This window comes from Battus philenor, unplaced genomic scaffold (genome assembly GCF_028537555.1).
Source record: "Battus philenor isolate CCGP_79_NKW_IND1 unplaced genomic scaffold, ilBatPhil1.0.hap1 SCAF_3, whole genome shotgun sequence".
In the NCBI taxonomy this organism is placed as follows: domain Eukaryota; kingdom Metazoa; phylum Arthropoda; class Insecta; order Lepidoptera; family Papilionidae; genus Battus; species Battus philenor.
In genome coordinates, this window is record NW_027181693.1 from 2,326,834 (window position 1) to 2,341,755 (window position 14,922).

The 14,922-nt window shown below is 32.0% G+C and overlaps 1 non-coding gene across 1 annotated transcript; it reads left to right on the forward strand.

The window, feature by feature from the left end:
• The first annotated feature begins 10,475 nt into the window (after positions 1-10,475).
• On the forward strand, positions 10,476-10,547 carry TRNAD-GUC (transfer RNA aspartic acid (anticodon GUC)). Its single transcript has one exon. It is a non-coding gene; the product is annotated as a tRNA-Asp (tRNA).
• The last annotated feature ends 4,375 nt before the right edge of the window (positions 10,548-14,922 follow it).

The window sequence follows — 14,922 nt, forward strand, 5'->3', positions numbered from 1 at the left end:
GTTAAATTATGGAATTTTTTTTTAATTAATTTCACCAAAACAATAAAGCTTCTGTCTAATTGTAGAAATCTTAACTATGTATATGTATATACATATATATATATATATTTATATATATATATATGTATGTATATATATATATATATATATATGTGTGTGCGTGTGTATGTATTTTAACAATAGCTTTAATATCGTAGTAATGTAATGATAACAACTCATTTCCAAGTTTTATTGGAACTTAATGAAAGGTATAACAAGCTTGTTATAATTTCTTAGGCTAACCTTTATTACATTTTTAATTATCTTAAATAATTGGTATTATTAAAGGCATACTTTATTTGTTATTATTTATTATAAAATTAAAATTCATAATATCTTCATTTAAATATCCATTTGTCTTTTGAACCGTCGATTATTTTAACATTATAAGTAGTAAGCTAGCACTGGCTCGAAATGCTGATTTGTTAAGACGAACCGGCAAGAAACACCACTGTTGCTCTTTTCAAAATAAAATTTAACAATTTTTGTGTGTACGTTGTAATATTAATTACGTAAATGAATTAACAAACCAAGTTTCATACAATTCGATCAACTAAAAACTCTTTATCGCTTAAATAAGATTAGTTCCATACATAGCAGGAAGTTCTCGGATATCAGGAACATTATTATACATGTTTACACCCAGACCCATGAAGGATATGTTTACTTTTTGATGACGGAATTTTTTTTATATTTTTATTATTTATCGTGTGTCTGTCACTATTATTCATAAAAAATTAACAATGGCGCATCAATAATATGTTATTAAAAATGATAATATAAAAAAATATTTTTAAGCGTATGTTAAATTAGTTCAGATATAGTTTATTAAAGAACATAAACTGGCTGTTAAAATTATGCGCAATATATTTGTCAGTTTGATTCCGGTTTGAAAAAAATAAAATAAATTTTATTATCCATTTCAAACCTTAATCATGTCCCGTAGACTGTAACAACTAATGCTGAGCAGAGGAAAGAGATTTAATCAATTCATTCCATAAAGAAAATTCATTCAAAATATTTAATGGATTGTTCTCGAATTCGGAACACGTATTTGAAGCAAACAACTTGTTTACAAACATGTGGGCGGAACATTGAAATGATTAATTGCATAATTTCAAAGGATTGGAATTTTTTGCATGTTTGCATTACGGCGTATAGTGCTGTATTTGTGCTGTTTTCTAGTTTAAAATGGTTTACAAAAATAATATACATAACTGATATTAACACAATCACAGTAAAAATAAAATAAATATTGGGAATAGGAAGGGGAATGGGGAGTAATAAAATAATATCAAAATTCGTTACATTCTATGGTTCTTAGCGTATGCTAAATTTAATGTTGGTATGTCGCCGTCTGTCATTATAGCCCAGAGACACCTGTAAGATATATGCCTGCCTTCCACAGAGATTTTTATGCGCGGATACATTATAATCACCACGCTTGGCAGGCGAGTTGGCGATCACAGAGTGGTATTATGGTAAAATTAAAGATTGTAGAAATAATAACAACGTAATGAAAACTTAATAAGAACATTTTGACTATTAATGGATGTTATAAAACCCACAAAACGCAGTGAGGATCACGCGAAGCGGACAGAAGTCAATTAGTCTTATATATCGGAGAAATAAACTGTGTAGAATTTTTATATATAGTGTGACTCAATATTCCTCGTAAACATGTCTGCCCCAAGTTAACCTGGATCGGCACTATACTAGCAGAAGTGAAACGCATGCTCAAAATATGGAACAATATAAAACACGAAGGCCATGACATATTGAGTTAACTAAATATTCACTGTGGACGCCATATTTATAGAGAAACCAATGTCATACGTCTTATCAAATGTACCCGTCAAAATGCAAACAAAGCTTCCGTATTTCAAAATAGTATTCCTGAAACTCAAAGTTACTAAGACGGATGACTTCTATCATTGTGCTTGCCTATCCAGGATGATGGGTTATAGATATAAAAAACTTTTAAAATAAATTTCAATTGTTTCATAAATAATAAATTTCATGATGATGTATTAGTAAGAAACAGCATTTAGTTTTGTTAAATAATTTTGTTTTGTCCCTTCATACTTTTAGTTAGAAGTGATTTACCTGGCCGAATTTCAATAGAAAAAAAAATAAAAAAAATAATTTGACATATCACAGGAAACCGACGTGATAGTTAAGTTCGCGGTAAGGCGCTATATGCGGACAGCGCAGGACAGGTCGTCGTTGGGATCTTTGGGAAGGCTTAGATCTTGCAGCGGGCATCTATCTGCTGAAAAGAAGAAGTTCTCTTTATACAAGTTTGGTTGGAAATAGTTGTATAAGCTTCGAGGGTGAATGTGTACAAACAAATGACAAGACAGACCTATCATTGTTTCTAAATACAGTATAAAACGCTCCGTATTTAAATAAATAAGTTTTAAATTTTTTCAATGATAAATTAGTTGATTTACCTTTTAGCTTTTACATATACACCAAAACCTCACTTTGCGTCGTGGTTACGTTCCAAAAAAACACGATGCAAATTGAAACGCCGCAAAGTGAATTACGATTTTCTATAGCAAACCGTGTAAAGATCGAAGATAGGTTCCAGGATACGAAATACTTTTTAAAATGAAAATTGAACAAACGTATAAAAAACAAAAATAATAAAACGCCAATAAATAAATTGCATAAATATATACCTTTTTTGTAACCAGAAACAACACGTTAGAATTTATACAAATTTATCTCTTTTAAAAAAAGCGCAACACACTACATTACAACACACTACGTAATTGAAACTGAACTACAAAATTAGCAAAACAAAGTGAAAATAAAACTGTATTGAAATTGCGTTGATTTTTAGTTAGAAAGGAAATCCCCGAGTTTTGATGGCAAGGCGCAATTAGAAACAAAAGTGTTGCCATCTTTTGGAAAAAAAAAGAAAATTCCAATAAAAAAAATTAAAGACTCGAACCCAAAAAAAAAACGCAACCTCGAAAATCTAACGACGCACAGTGAAAATTAGTACTAATTAAGCAGCGACGCAACTTCGAAAAAAACGCAAAACGAAAGTATGCAAAGCGAGGTATTGCTGTATCATCCTTTATATATCAAAGAAGTGGAGTAAGCTTCAGTGGTATTTTAAAACGTGTGTGATGTCATCTGTAAAGACACTAATATAAATTTGGTAACTAACACATACTTGTAATACAAAACAATTTCAGAGAATCAAGAGAAAATGGATTTGATCAATATACTACGCCTTGATAGTAAGTAATGCAATCTGCATATGCACAAGCTTAGTTATGCAATACCTATGCAACACATCAATCTACGCTTGTCGCTGACGCAGAAATCGTATGTTCGGCTGAATATTTAGCTAAAATTGTTGGCTTATAATGGAACTTTTTTATAAAAACAAAACTCGATATGAGAATTGCATTAGTTGAGATTGGATTGCACATACACTGCACTTTCAAACTAAAAAAAGTTGATGTTTTATAAAAGATTTTTTATTACAAATACTGCTATAGTAACCGGCATTTGATTTGACACGTCGAGAACAGTAAAGTAAGCATTAAAAATATTGATAGTGATTTCTAAATATGTATATATATTGAACTGTTAAATTGATTGTATGAATTTATAACATTGATATTTTTGTTGTAAGATATCTGGAATAACGACGTGCCAAATCAAATGCCGGGTACCATAATAGTATTTCACATCAGTATTACCGCATACCCAGGTGACCTCCGGTATTTGACATCATACATTACATACAGAGTCTGTTTTCATAATATTTTTTTTAATATATAATTTTTAATGATTTTTCTAATATGCCTTTGTTTTCACTTAATTGATAAATGAACACACGTATAGTTATAATGTTTTCAAGGTTTTTTTTTCAGATTTTCTTAAGAAGGATATGGCATTTAATGAGACATGAAAATTGAGTCTAAACAGTTTTACGTCATATTAATAAATTGCAGTCAAAATAAATGCGGAGCAAAAATAACTGAGGTAATTTAACAACAAAGTTGATTTCGTATTTCGCCTCGGGTTTTTGCGTAGAGGGTCGCTTGTAACGATGCCAAACTTTGTACGTCGCCTGTTCTGCGTATTTCGTTACAACATTCGAAATTAACATGAAATTCTCCGGATTGTACATCATACACATTAACATAAATATATTGTTACGTTGTTAGTCGTGTACGTAACGGTTTATTTAATAAACCATATATATGAAAATACTCCCCAAGCCAACTGGTCCTCGTAGGGGATAGAGACACACAACCTTCCAACAACAAAGGAAAAAAAACTTCATAAACCGTCAAAGAAAATCAAAAATATATGTTGCAGCTTTAAATGTTCTCACTTTTAAAAAAACCAGAAGTAACATAGAGTAGAATGGCCAGAGATAAAGTAGAATGGAGTAGGTTGGAGGAGGCCTTTGCTAACAGGCAAATAGTCTTTCAAAAAACAACAAAACAAAATATGTGGAAAAAATTGAATTTAGTTATTATATATAAGTGTAGTATTATGTAAACATTGTTATACTTTTTAATCCCGAAAAAGGCTGTATTACTATTATTAATATATGAAAATAAATCGACATTTGCCTAATTTTTAACAAGAGAACAGGTCGTCTGTTTCCGCTATTTTTTTCAAATTTACATTAAGGTACGATGAAAGTGTTTATAGAAAATCTTATTTCATCTTTATCATAGTTATTTTAACCATAGAACATCCATTGCACGACATAGGCCCCCACAAAGTTTCTTATTACACCGATATGACCGGCTTCCACCAGGATGCCGTTTCCGACGACCTTCTTCCTTGTAAGGTGACACCCAATAATGCGATGGTCGATCCATGGTATCAACTCCATAACTTTAAGGTACCAGCAGCCTTCTCTTTCCCTCGCGTTATTGCTAATCCGATTTGCCAAATCGGTAGCTTTTGTTCGTTTTCTATTTTTGAATTTAAGGAGACTTTTTTTTAAATATTGTCTTTTTATCTCAAGAAACTATAAAATCATGCACAGAGTAATAATACCGAATATAAAAGGCTTTCGTCTTTCATTAATATCAATAAAATTTTCTCCCAAAAAAAAAAATATTCTAAAAATTATTATAAATGGAGATTCGTGAATTCGTTTTCAAGTTAAATATTTTCTGATCTACACATTCTGTTATCTTTGTATTACTAGCTGACCCGACAAATATTTTTTAGCTATATAACTTTTTCTGTAGTCAATAGTTTTGGTAGCTTTATGAAAAATAACTAACTTATTGTGTTTGGGAATGTGGTCTGTGCTGTGTGATTTTAAGAAAAAACTATATACACTGCAATTGATAATAAATTCACTACTGAAATATAATTAACATGGTAATTGTACTGAGAAAGTCAAATAACAGGTATTATCGTTATTTCTACGATCAATACAAACAAGTAAAAATGTCTGAAAATTGTATACGGAGTGAGAGAAAGCTAATCGTGTGAGAAAGACAGGAGACTTCTCCGTGCTATTCGCTTTAGATCGGCGATAACAAATCGATTAATAAATGATCAGTTATCGACCACTGACAATTGAAAATTATTGTAATAATAAAATTGCTATAAAAATTTTGTTTGACCATAAAATAATTTTTTGCTGAAATACCTAAAAAAAATAATTAAGTGAGCCTTATCACTTAGGGATATAAATAATATCTTAGGACCAACCACATATGTACAAAAAAATCACAATAATCTTTCAAGAAGTGGGTTTTTTTTAACCCCCTATCTAGTTTGGGACAGGGACTTTATTTACACATAATTTTTTCAGAGTTTTATCTTTATTCGACACTCACTTTCATACTTTTCAATTTCTTTTATTCTTTCAAGCAGTGGGTTATTTATGGTAATTTTTATGTGTATAGTAAAATAAAAAGCTTATATTTTAAAAGAAAGCGGTAGTTTTGATAAGGGACACCCAATTACGTAGGGATTAGTTTGAACGTGATAAGGGTTGGATGTAATTTGAAAGTTGACAGAGATTAATTAGCAATGATATATCCCTGGACGGATACAATCTACTAGTGATTTAGAAAATTAATTATACTTCTTGATTATACATTTTCATTTCAATTTTGTTTAATTTGTTATACATACAAACTAACGGAAAACTTAATGACCTAAACTCACATTTAATTTAATACATTTCATAAATCAAATGATATTTAACATTAAATATAGTTTAGTATACTTGTGTGTACAATTCGAGCCTCGTTGGCAAGCTATATATATATACATATATATATTTATATATATATATATATATATATATTTATCTATATATATATATATATATATATGTATATATAATGTTCATTGAACTATAGATGTTGTTATGCCCTGTTGAACGAAAGTAGTTGGCATAGTCTAGTGAATTGACAAGTTAAAGTAGCAGCAGGTTGATAACAAGGCACACTGAACAGACGATCGCTTTGGTATTAAATTTCTGAAGTGGTTGCCACGCAAGCAAACAAGCAAGCAGCGTAGTACGTCCATTCACTAGTAGCACATACGGCTTCTTTAAGATCGTTGAAAGACGCTTGACTTCTGGTTCTTTTGGAATTCTCTTGGAAAACGCTATTTCCTGCGGTGCATGTCTTGTGAACTGATAGAAAATAAATATGAAAAAGGTACGGCAAAAACAGTAGGAGATATTTGTTGATTTATTTATACTATCTTGTACACCACAGTCATAAAAAAATACATTAGTAGAACACTGTGTCATGTTATGTTATGTAAACACTCTGTGTTTGGCACTAATCGGTGTAACGGTGTTACAATTGTGACAAACTCCTTAAGATGCCCCGTGGAGGGGTGAAACACGTGTTGAATGATTTAGCGGTGGTAGTTGTGTAATTCGCATTATTTGCCGCATGTGCATTTATCAGCGGGCTGGAGGGCAGTGCACTTTGTTGCACGACTACGACTGCATGTGCGGAAGTGGCTAAATATTAGACCTTTCCTTAAATACATTAGTAGCACAAAAAAAATTATAAACTAGAATGTTTTTTCTGGATGAAGTAGTTCAGTTATAAAGGTATTTAAATCAAACAGTCTATGTAAACTGATAAAGTATAAGTAGGCCTCCCGTTGGGAGTATTGTGTTCGAAGTTTTGACAGATTTTAACGCATCGACAACTTTATCTGTCTTACAAAGTGTAGGTGTTTATCTCCCCAACAGTTAATAATTTAACAATCAAGTTATAACTGCCACTATAGAAACTACATACAATGGTTCATTTGTTCGCACGATTCCCTACCAACAGCTCACTTGAGAGAAGGGGGAGTCATCATTTTATTTATTATTTGTTTCTGAAACTTCAAGTAACGCCTAGAGCAGTTTTTCCTAACGTGGGGCCCACGCACAACAGGGGTGAAATTTGATTTTCTGTTTGACTTGACAAGAGTTTAACCCTTTTTCTTAATTTTTTTCTCTCGTTCCCCTATCTTGTGTAGAACAGGGGCTTTTTATTTCTAATCATTTATTCAAATAATTTTTATAGTAATCATTTTCCTCTTACATGTATCATATTATCTGTAATACTGCTTCTTTCGTTCTACAATTTTCCCAGTCTTTCGCTTTCATTCCATTAGCCATACATCCGTCCTCAACCACTACATTCTAGGTTTTCTTACGATTTTATTTATATCACATTTTACATTTTTTTTGCAATATTACATTTATTGTTTATACATTTAACACATATTTTCTTTATAATTATCATATTATATTATAGTGTTTATTGCACTGTTTTTGGTACTACTTTATTAATTTTCTTTCTTTATTTTAGTGTTTGCTTCACTTTTTTATTCATATTCAAGTCTATTTGAATCTATAGCTGTGTTTTATTTTTACCTATGGCATGTATTACCACCTTCCTGCAGTAGCTGAGGAAGCACTCTCTCTCCCCTTTTTTTTGCATGATGGCCGAGATATTCCTTTCCTCTATCTTATTGCCCATCCAGCATTCGGAATCTGGGAGCTGTCTTCCGAACGCCGGACAGTGGGCCACAAGGTGGACCACGGTCTGGCCCACGCCCTGTTCACAGAAGCACGAGGGGTCCTCCTTGAGCTTAAACCTGTGAAGGTACTCAGAGAACCCACCGTTTTTATATGTACACGTTTGAGGTTTTTGAGAACTACTGAAAATTAAAGATTAATTGGTATCACCCGACGCTTCTCGTTACACATATTTTTAAATTGTGAAATAAATAAAATTGTAAGTTGATATCACGCTTTTATAATTCCCAATGCACCGTGGAATACATTTATATGATAATGAGGCTGATAAAAATTGCAATGGAATGCTCATTCTAGTGACCTCAATACTTGTATTATATTTAATTATTCAGACACGTCCCTTTTATATTAGTAAATATTATACGGGACTGATTGGAATAGTGTTTAGCTTTTACACCTATTTCCAACCACCCTATATAAAGTGATCAATTTTATAGGATTAGAATTGAAATATCTATATAATATTTGAGGGACCGGAAAGTAACGTTTCCCTCGACATATTTCACAGAAAAACCGACTGATTTTTACCGCTCTGGCATTGACAATTTGTATACTAGATAGCAAAAGGTTGTTGATAACGAAGGTGTATAGCTAATTAGAAATACAAATTTGTTAAAAATGTAGTCATGTGAATTTTACTTAAAGCGACATAACCTTCCGGTCTCCCTAATATACAAATTTATCTATCGTACTGGAATACGACAGCTCCATGCCTAGTTGCCAGACTGGCAGTACAAAGTATAAAAGGATAGATAGTAAACAATAATTAAATTTAATATGCCGTAATTCGAATTTTAAAGGCGTTTTTCCTTATTTTATTATCGTTATTTATTATTTGTAAAATTATTGATTTTCGAATAGGATATACTTTACATTATTTGACAGGATATGATATATACATTCACCCTTTTAAAGTTTGGTTAAATGTAAAAACACAACCAATAATCAAATCAAACCTTTATAAAACAAAATTCAAATCAACTTAGTATATTTATGACGTGGAATTTAGAGAAGTGTACTTTGCTTTTAGAAAAAGACGGTAAAATATATAATTTACGTACACCACCCGTATCGTTATCGAGAAATGTACGACGAAAAATTGTGAAGCGTAAAATAAATACTGCGATGTTTCGACAGTCGCGTAGAAATTTGAATTAATAAAACGAAACGTAAACTCTTGGCTTTGTTATTTCTTGAGATTTATTCGAAATTCGAATTCTCTGGCTTTGCTTAAAGGCAAGAATTCTATTTAGAATGTCTGTTTTTAATAAATTATTTTAGTCTATTTACAAATACGATATTAAATGTGTGTTTATCGACTCTGGATATAGATAGCTTCCAACTAGTTCTATAGAAAATCTATGGGGTATGCCTACTTTTAACTATAACCGTCTTATGTGTTAGATGATCATGACAGTAATTGTTGTGGTTTTAAAGTTTTGTAAGTCATGTAGAGCAGGGGTGAGCAACCTTTTTATTGAACAGGCTAATTTAAGATTTAAATTTGTTGGCGGTGCGCATATAATGTCACACTTATTTTTAATTTACAAGTAAGTATTCAAATATTAATTCCAAATAAAAATAAACAAGATAAGAACCAAAAAACGCGCATATTTGAAAATTTATATGAGAAATTTTGCACTGGATTTTCGATACAAGCACATATATACATACGCAGGTTTATAATTATGCATCACGCAGTTTTGATTAGTGTTTATTATTAATTATTCGTTTCGGTTTAGTATGTACTCCTATTCATTACAATTATTTTATAACAATATATTCGATAAAAATTAATCAATTTTAAAAATGCTTGGTGGGTCGCATAAAGATATTTAAAGCGGGCCGCGTGTTGCTCATCCCTGGTGTAGTACATAAAACAACGCCGGATCTATCACTTACCGCGAAAACCTTTAGATCTCACTACGTTAAATTGTTAATCAAGTTAAAAAGTCCCCGGAACTGTGTGTTATTTAAAAAAAAACATCAAATTTATGGTAGCCAAACCACACATAACGCTTTTAAAAAGCTCTAGGTTTCCTGGTTTATCATATACATATATGTAAACTGGAACAGGAAGTCGATTACTATGTAAACTATATCTAATATAAATAAAGATTGTTAAAGTTGTGACCACAAGGCAGTTGACGCCTAAGGAATAGGTAGACCAACGAATTAAAACTATATAGGCTGACATAATTGAATGAAAGATTTATTTGTTTAGCTTAAAGAAAATTCACACACCCTTTTACGGGAGTAAAGACTGGTTAATGGGAGCTTTCGACTCTCTTAACCTATAAATATAATCATCTATATTTTGATAAATTAATTTACTCTTTTTATATACAGTAACTTGAACGATTTACTTATATCCTCGGTAGTATAGTGGTAAGTATCCCCGCCTGTCACGCGGGAGACCGGGGTTCGATTCCCCGCCGGGGAGAACTTTTTTCTTTTCATCTCATATAAAAAGCTTTTATTATAATTTGCGGTACATTACCAAGTCTTTAATTTCTCATCGTTGCTTTTATTCTTCTTGGAACATAAATATAAATCTTTTTGTCTTTGAGAGTCCCTCGGCGCTTTTGAATAAATAACTCTTTCAATAAAGCTGTGTCTGAATTAACAATTGCTTTTAACTCCGTAACGCGGTACTTTGTTCTTTGAATTTCTCGCAATGTTTTTTCTTTAACGTTTGTGATATAATACATATATACATTTAGTTATCACAGAGCAGTAGCTCTACCCAGTGGCAAAGGACTTAAACTTGCGATAGTATCATAATATAGGTCACGGATTCGATTTATTATTAACTCTTAAATTATTAACACTTTGCTATTTATAAAGGATTGCCAATGTTCACAAATTAGTTTCCAGAGGCCGGGCAGCAGTGTTCTCTGCGTACCATAATACTATACTGCCATTGCCAATCCACCTGCTAAGCGTGGCGATACTGCTGTAGACTATGGGCTGAAACTTCGATGGTTAATAGATGGTTTGATTGGTTACAAAAAGTTCATTGTTCTGCCTGTCCGGAAAAGGAGAGATCGATATGCTATCGTATACTACAATCTCGTACCATTAATAAATTCTTGTTAAAATTCTTTACTTTCACTGTGAAACATGGTTAATAAGCTCTCATTGCTTTAACAAAAAGGCCTAAAACCAATATGTATTACTAGTGATGACTTACGTTAGTAAAACTCCTAATTCAAAACTCCGAGCACAGGCACTCCTAAACTATAGTTATAGCTACATTTCATAGACGGAGTGCCCCTACCGTGCGAATATCTCAATTGTCTTTGCTAACAAATTCAATTAAGCCCAAAATCTATTTCGTAAATCTGTTATCGAAGATTTATGTGAATCCATTTTCTTATCTATCTCCTGTCGTCACGGCGGCCGGCGACGTCTTCGGTTCTCTTAAATTATAGAAGCAGAAATATACCTTTTCGAGATAAGGTTTGTTTGAAAGTGGTGGACGGTTTTATGGCATTTAATCTATTAAGAATAAGCATGTATTATTCAATACACCTATCTCTCGATTTACACGGTGGATACGTTCCTGAGTAAAACGTGTAAATAGAAAATTAAAAATTTTCAAGTCAAAACCGTGTAAATCGAAAAACTTACAGAAAATGTATTATTTTGCTATTAAACAGTTGTTTTTTTTTTCAATAAGTTTAGGTGTACTCAGAAATAAAAATAAAATGCATTGACAGGTTAAAATATTTAGTATATTACGGAAAAACTTTTTTTTTTTAATTACAATATACATTAAACAAAAGAACAAAAAAGAAATTAGTCTCATTCTTTTTTCGGAATCGAAGGTTCGAATTCACTTTCATCACTCGAAGTTATTTGTGCCGATTCGATGTTTGAAGCAGAAATATTTACATTATGAGAGATGGTAATAAAATCGGTTATTAAAATAAAAAAAAACTTTTTGGAAAACCGTGTAAAAGCGAAAACGGGTACCGTGTAAATCGGGGGATAGGTGTACTTACATTTTCGTATTTTCGAATACAACAATATTGTAATGATGTGACAATTTTCACTCTTTACTTGCAATTACTACCCATCTAGACCTTACTTTTCAGTATTTGTTGTATGGTGTCGGCATAGCAAGTTTAAGGAGCACTTTTTGCAATGTATTGACGTTTACCCTTACCGATTAGACTTCTCCTATAAAATTTGAAATGACTCTACCAATGTTCCTTTGAAAGCTAACAATGCAATGATGTCTGCTCTTGACAGGTCTAAATCCTTAAGTAGATCTTTGATCAAATTTTGCCCAAAAATTTCATTAAAATATCAAAATTTTAATATGAGAACGGTGGATCTGTTTTAGCTGGATTTTATTTACGAGATCTTTGTAAGTAAAATGTATGCAGAATAATTACAACATATTTTTATGTAAAATAAAAAGTAACGAGAAATAGCATTTCATAACAGTTATAAATTAAAAAAAAAAAAAAAAACTGTGGTAATGACGTCATTAGAGACTCAAAGTAACGAGGAACGCTAACGAAGCACAGGAAACCTTATATTTACTACTCACCTCTTTAGCAATAAACCCATAATTTGTTTTTAATTAAATTTCTACGATACCCTATAGGGAAATGTAAATCTAGCATTTAACTCTAACTTAGCGAATAAATTTTGATTTTGCGACTTCAATTCTCGGCAGACGGCTTACCACACCATTTTTTATGTAAATTACTTTATCATGAATAGTTAGAAATTCATTGATTAAGATAAAATGTACCACAAGTTAAAAAAATTGTATCAAAAATAAAAAAAAGATAAAACAAATATAGCAAATAAAAATTATACAATCTCTACCATACTACCTACCTATAGAAGGAAAAGATTTAAAAAATGGAGCAGATTAGAAATAAATAAAAAATCCGCAAGAACAATAATTACAAAAATACCAGATTCTTTTTATATATTGTGTAATTTTTTTTTAATTGTCGTTTTTAAAAACATTAATTTGCCAACAGACACTCACATTCACATCGTCATTGAAACCATAGAACGTCATAGAACAGCATAAAACGTCCATTGCTAGACAACACTGGATGCTAGTCTTTCATTGTAAATCCGAAATACATATTTAATGGAATCAGGCGTTACCTTGCGGAAGTCCATCCTAAGTAAGAAAAGGACCAGAGTCAACTCTGTGTTTGGCACTAATCGGTGTAACATAACTCCTGAAGATGCCCCGTGAAGGGGTGAAACACGTGTTGAGTAATTTGGCGGTGGCGGTTGTGCGATTCGCATTGTTTGCCGCATACGCATTTATCAGCGGGCTGGCGGGCGGTGCACTTTGTTGCACGACTACCACTGCATGTGCGGAAGTGGCTAAATATTGGTCCTTTTCTTACTCCGAAATACATAACCACTATTTGGGAGAAGATTTGCATGTATTCTTTATTATTATCCTAAGTTATAATGGTTTTTGAATCTTTATGAGTCTGCCCCGGTACTGCAGTGCATCGGGCATTATTGTTCAGGCAAACATAAATATCTTCTTTGCGATTGAATTCCAAATCTCATTATTTACCGATATGACTCATCTCCTTTGATGTCATTGTGTGCATAAATTTAAAAGTCAGTATGGAAAACGTAACCATTAAGTAAAAATTGTGAACTAACCTATGGACTCGCTGAATTAGAAATTACTTTTTTTATATTATTGTTTTTCGGGAGAAAATTTTACAATTAACCTTCCTAAAAGTTATATTATTACTAAATTACTTTAAATAATAATAAAGCTTTGGTATGAATTACTCTAACAACTAATGATTACAAAAAAAATTGGAATAATTTTTTTGTCGACCTTTCTTAGGCCAGTACACATTTTTAAACTAAGTGCCGTGTATTTTAATTCTATGAATGCTATTATAATGGAGGTCTAATTTTTAACCTATTTGGCTCTACCAAAATTCTCCTTATCGTTAATAAGTGAGAAACACTTTTGTGAAACATTCATGTTTTTCTTATCCTTAATTACAAATCCACCGTGAATTTTTTTTAGTCTTTCTATTTTCGAATGTAGATCAAGGATCTAGATACGTTAGAAGTACCTGATAAAACTTCCTGAAATATGTTCATATTTACAGTAAATTTTGAATTATACTATATGCAAATACTACAAAGTTTTCCCGTTTGTGAAGGTGCATACACTACGTTAACCACAGAGGCTAAAATGGAAATAATCAAAACCGGTAACCAAATTACCGGTGCTTTTCGCTTGCTCACACCTGCGTTGTAAACCGTTCAGCTGGAAACGTCGACCCTCGCTCCTTATGATTTTCCGTAATAAATCCAAATTTGATTTTCTTTATTCAGATTACCTGCATTTTCTTTAGTTCACAGACCATATAAATTTTTTAAGCATTGAAAACAATATTTTCATGAATTATTTTAAGCGTAAAAAGGATTGCGAGCGCTATATTTTGAAATAAAATTATAATAATACCGTAAATTTCTCTAAAACATGACTATAACAAACACAAAGAAATAGGTCGGAAATATTACAATAATCATAGACCTCATTGATTTCCATTAGGCCTGGTACGAAGCGGTCATCGTCCAATGTCTTCCGACAACGTTATCAAAGTCGTCTTTCCACCATGCGGGTGGACGTTATTCGCCACGTCTACCGGCAAGTGGATAACACTTGAGAACCATTCCGCTCAAACGGCCATCTATTGCACGAGCAAAGCCCGCTGCCACTTTAGATGAGCAATTCCTCGGCATTCATTCGTTTGGAACGACAGGCGCCAAAAGGGCTCCAAGAAGCTTTTAAA